We start from the raw sequence: 5992 nt of genomic DNA on the forward strand, positions 1-5992 counted from the left end.
TGAAATAAAATACATCATTTAGAAGTAGATTGATTTCTAATGCAAATGTTTCCAGCTCCAAATGGAGATGATTACCTACCCAGGAATATCATCCAGACAATGAAAGGTGAGCCCAAAAATGTAACTTTCTTTATTGGTAGGTGGTTCTTGAGGTGGCTTAGGGAAATAAAATCAAACAACTTTTCTACCTACAGTGAGAGTAATTTACATATATTGGATTCTCTTTACCATGTAATTGTTAGTTTCCTAATTTACTACTTGATTGTTAACTCTTCATTCAAAAACAATAGCTTCCCTAACAAAATTCTCTTCATTCTTTCATGCTATAATTGTAGAAATTTCTTCACTCTTGAATTCCACTAATTTCCATTAATTATCATTAAATTAGTAGCTTAAACTTTGTTAAGACCTTCTTCAACTGAAATATTTGTTAATCTAATTCTTCCATTCTCCTTAGGGGACTGTTAACTCAAAAATACTTGTTCTTGGGCACCCCAGGTGGCTAAGCGGTTTAGCGCCGCCTTCAGTCCAGGGTGTGATCCTGGAGACCTGGGATGGAGTCTCAGGTTGGGCTCCCTGCATGGAGCCTGCTTCTCCCTCTGCCTGTGTCTCTGCCTCTCTCTCTGTGTGTCTCTCATGAATAAATAAATAAAATCTTAAAAAAAGAATATTTGTTCTTTTGTGTTTGTATTTGTTTACTCTTTTCCCCTCTCAAGTTAACCATTGGAGACTTTGTTTTTCAACTTTGAAATCAGTACCGGTATCACATAAATCTAATATTGAGAAAATGTTATTTCAGCACCTATAATAAAAGTGATCTATTTGCCGAAAGAGACAATGAACTAATGGTTTGAAAAGGTTTCTTTGGGGGTGCCTGGGAGGCTCAGTTGGTTGGGCGTCCACCTTCGGCTCAGGTCATGATCCCAGAGTCCTGGGATTGAGCTCCATCAGGCTCCAGGCTTAGCGGGAACCTGCTTCTCACTCTCCCTCTTCCTGCAACTCCCCCTGCTTGTTCTCTCTCTCTCTCTCTCTCTGTAAAATAAATAAATAAAATCGTAATAAATAAATAAATAAAATCTTAATAAATAAATAAATAAATAAATAAATAAATAAAATCTTAAAAAATAAAAGTTTCTGTGTACATATAAGCTACAAAATAATTACTAAAAAGTAAAATTCAGCCACATTATTTCACTGAAGATCGATTCTGTTGGAGTCTTAGTATTACTGAAATCAAAGCACTTACTATTTAGTGACATAAAATTCTCTGATGAATAAGCTTCTGTTCAATGTTTACATTTTTTAAACAAGAAAGGTGTTTCAGATTTCTTATATATCCATTTAGATTCATCATGTGATACTGGAAACCGTATGTATTACATTACGTTATAATGAGTCATTGTCACTAGGCCAACAGGAAGTAACAAAAAAAGCCAAGAAACAATGTGATTTTTTCAGAATTAACTGAATGCTAGATATTTTTAAGTATAGCAGCCTTTTCTTTCTACAGAATAGACAAGAATGCCAACATATATAAGTGTATGTACACTGTATATGCATAGTATACAGCATGTAATTATATAAACACAGGCATTCATATGTAGATGTACACATATGAAAAAATACATATGACTAAATTCCAATACAAATACATTGCTCTCCTTTCCTCAGTAAAAAAAAAATCTGTATCTTAAAGTTGAATTTTAAAAGCCATTATAAAGAATCATCTTTATACATTATATCTAATCTACATCTAGTATGTGGTTCTTTGTCTATTTCTGCATCTAGTATCATTTTTCTTGCTAAAGTTAAATTTTCTTTCAATTTTAACACATCACAAAGATGATCACATATATTTCCTGCATAAAATTTCTTTTCCTGAGAGAAGCTTCTCAAAACAAAAGGCAAACTAAGAAACAATAAGCAAATTGATTTAAAAATCAACAACCCTTAAAATGAGCTCTTAAAAATTAGACTCTTTTTAATCTTTGTAAATTACTGCATTGTAACTGATCCTTTTGCATAGTGCTTATTCAATGTAGAAGTGTGTGACAGTGTAATCATCTTCAGTCCTACAAGTTATTTGCAGTAAAATTAGAAACTCATTTCTGTTATACTTTTTTTTCCAAATGAAAAATATTCCATTATCCTTATCTCTACATCTCTAATTCTGGTGGCCTCTATAGACCTCTAACTCTTGGCATGTGCTACCTCAGACAAACATATCCCATATAAAATTTATATAAAGAAAAGGACCTCATGAACCTCTCTCTGTCTTAGATTTTTTTTTTTTTTAAGATTCTATTAATTTATTCATGAGAGACACAGAGGCAGAGACATAGGCAGAGGGAAGGGAGAATCAGGCTCCTGTCTCGATCCCAGGACCCCAGAATTATGCCCCGAGCCAGAGGTAGACACTCAACCACCCAGGTTCCCCTGTCTTAAATTATTTCAAAAATAAATTCAGGGATCAGCAGTATGCATTTATGGTCACTAGCATTTTTTTTAAATTATCAAAGAAATCATTAAACCTTAGAGTTGATTATATTTAAACTACAGATTCATGGAGTTTCAGGCAATAGTCCTTCATTTTATCTCAGAGACTTGCTCAACATCACATAGCTCCACAAACAAAAGGCTTAATCTGGGTCCCTTTCCCAGGTGGGTAATCCCCAGTGTGTGTACTGTAAGATACAAATAGCGTATTGCAATCTTTATTGAAGAGAAAATGAGAATCAGCACTCTAAAATACCATTCAGCTCCATAGGATCCCAGGCTATTCTAGCCCTGTTCTAAACAAATAGAAATTTGTAGATTTTATAAGCAAAGCCAAATTTTCAAATAAGGGAATCAGGCAAATGCAGCAGCATAGGAAGTATGCTTGCTAAAAAAAGAATGTGCCTCTTCTTATCTCAGAAATACTTCATATACATTTCTTAACTTGAGAAGTCAAGCTAAATTTGATTAAGCACATTTCTACATATCACACGAGCCTACCACTAGTATAGAAGAGAGTGGAGACCAAAAGAAATGCCACAGATTTCATGGTGTGATTCAGTTTCTTTCCAAATGACACTTCCTTTGAAAAGGCATATATTTGGAATTTGCCTTTTAGAAAATGCTTCTTCTCAATTTTCAAATATAATTCTGGTGTAATTAACCTAATCTGCATTTCAAAGCTTCTTGAGCTGAGCTTTCCACCAAGCACGAGATCTCTGTTTATGGACCAGAATAAAGAACAGTATATTGAACACAATCTGGAATGGTCAACATGCTGGTAGCCATAAGATGACAGCCTCCATACATCACCGAAGGCATAATCTTTCCAAGGTGGCTTATCAGGCACCTGTTCATCCTTGTTCTGTCCATGTTCAAGTGCCCAATGGACATTTTGTTGTTTTACAAAATCTGCAAAGTAAACAGAAAAGATGCTGAGAAAAAGCAGTAGACAAGAAAAAAAAAAGAACCTTTCTGGAAGGTGAACATCAGGATGAGATCTACTTAAAACGCTTACATCCAAGGCAGCTATATGATGTGGAAATAGCTAATTGCTTGCTTAAGACATTTCAGAATCTGGACTTTACTAATCCAAAGCAAAGCATTTCTTTTGATTTGACACTGGACATGGTGCTGGGGAAGAAGAAAAATGTGGAGCCATTGGCCAATGTTCTAAGTTCTTCATACTCATATGTCTCAGAAATAATAAAGTTGCTGTATTTACAGGGAATGCATCAGAGATTAAAATAGCAGAAGAAAATGGAGCTGCTGTTTGAGGAAGAGCTAATCTGATTCAGAAGATTTTGGATGATGAAATTCAATCAGACTTTTATGTAGCTGTTCCAGAAATAATGCCCAAGCTTAATCCATTAAAGAAGAAAATGGAAAAAAAAAAAAAAAAAAAAAAGATTTCCAAGACTTGGAATTCCATTGCCTGTGACATCCCCAAAGTTCTTGAATTATTTAAAACTGGACATGAAATTAAGGTAGATGAAGAAAGGAAGAGCATTTTCAAAACCAAAAAAAAGCAATACTAGATATGTCCAGTTACCAGATAGCTGCCAATCTGCAAGCAACTGATCTGTTATCAATGTAGGCACAGATGCCTGAATTTGGGACCCTTTGTGGTAGGTGCTTTCACTGGAATTTTGTTACTAAGGATTGAGCCATTGTGGCCTAAAGGAGTAGAGACCAAAGAAAGCAGCAGTGAAGCTGTCTACAAGTGTCACACTAGGAAATTTTCAGTGGATTAAGAAGCAACAGAGCGGCACCTGGGTGTTTCAGTGCTTGAGCAGCTGCCTTTGGCTCAGGGCATGATCCCAGCATCCTGGGATAGAGTCCTACACCAGGCTCCCCACAGGGAGCCTACTTCTCCCTTTGTCTATGTCTCTGCCTCTCTCTGTGTGTCTCTCATGAATAAATAAATAAAATCTTAAAAAACAAAAAGTAACAGAAAATTATAAAACTGTATAATTTAGTGTCTTGTTATTTCTTGATCATCTTACTTAAAAATGAATTTTAATGCTGGAAAATCTTATAACACTTTAAAAAGTAAGAAAATAAAATGTTCTCTGTGTCTGAAAGAAAACAAATATGTCTTGAATTGTTAGATAAGATTTTATTCTTCAAATATTTACATGAATTATTTGGGTTTTGTATAGATGGAGCTTTGAAATATTCAAATTCCTTGAAATATTTTATTATTTATGATTCATATTTATGAAACCCTGTAGGATGTACCTTTCTGTGGAAGTGAAGATTCAGTTCAATTATCTTTTCTTCAGTACAGAGGGTATACAGAGCAGAGTCTGGGTAGTGGAGGAAATGCAAAGATAAGGAAGCCAGTCTTGAGAGATTTTACCCATAAGGGGAAATACAAAGAGATAAAATACTTGTAAACCACAAGTTATAGAGGTTCTAAAAAGAAAGAGATAACTGTGGACAGAAGCTAGAGGAAAAGCTTCAGAGAGAAGCTGGCGTTCCAGGTGGGTTCTAAAGGGCTAACAGGAGTATCACAAGTAGCGGGATAGTGAAACGAGGGCTAAGGCGTCAACTTGACTCTTGCATTCTTTTTCATTTACGAAACTCCTTTTAGATATGATAGCCATGCAGTCATCTTCCCAGTGCAGTGTCAGTTCCTTTGATCCAAACCTTGCTTCTGCCTCCCCACTGGACACATTCTGACTATCCCAGGAGCCCCATTCCTGTTTTGTTTTGTTTTTTTAAAGATTGTATTTATTTATTTATGAGAGACACACAGAGAGAGGCAGAGACACAGGCAGAGGGAGAAGCAGGCTCCCTGTGGGGAGCCTGATGCAGGACTCAATCCCAGGACCCTAGGATCACAACCTAAGCTGAAGGCAGATGCTCAACCACTGGGCCACCCAGGTGCTCCCCAAAAGCCCCATTTCTGAGGGTTGCCCTGAATACTTTCCCCCTGTTCTCTGAACAGAGACCCCCCTGTTCAGCAATCCTGCCTTCACAAGCAGCCCAAAAGAAGCAGTGTAGAGAAGTATTCACAATCTCCTCAGAACCCCCATCAGATACCCATTTTCCCTCTCTCAAGTTCTGCTTGATGAAAGATGCCATCCCAACTAGAAACCTGGCCACAAATGTGGCCATGTGACCACATCCCCACTTCCAATGTTTCCATGACACCCCAAGTGATGGTCCTTAACTTGGCGTAAAAAGCTTTTCTGTCCAGCTTCAGATCTCCCCTGTTCCTCACTCACAGTTACTCTTTGTAGACCCTGTCACACACACAGACAGACAGACACACACACACACACACACACACACAGGCATCATGTTGTTTTGCTCATGCTTCCCCCTCAGTGTAGAATACAATCCTCTTCTCCCTGGGTTGCCTAAGTAGTTCCTACTCATCCTTCAAGTCTCAGCTTGAATGAATTTTCTTTTGATAGCTTCTTGCTCTTTCTGATAAAACCTTTTAGCTTTTCTAGACTGAACCCATCACTCAGATCAGCACAGCACA

General features: G+C 36.9%; 1 pseudogene; it reads left to right on the forward strand.

Moving 5' to 3' along the window:
- The first annotated feature begins 3229 nt into the window (after positions 1-3229).
- LOC140601483 (large ribosomal subunit protein uL1m pseudogene) lies at positions 3230-4405 on the forward strand (annotated as a pseudogene).
- The last annotated feature ends 1587 nt before the right edge of the window (positions 4406-5992 follow it).

Source organism: Canis lupus, chromosome 12 (assembly GCF_048164855.1).
Source record: "Canis lupus baileyi chromosome 12, mCanLup2.hap1, whole genome shotgun sequence".
NCBI lineage: Eukaryota > Metazoa > Chordata > Mammalia > Carnivora > Canidae > Canis > Canis lupus.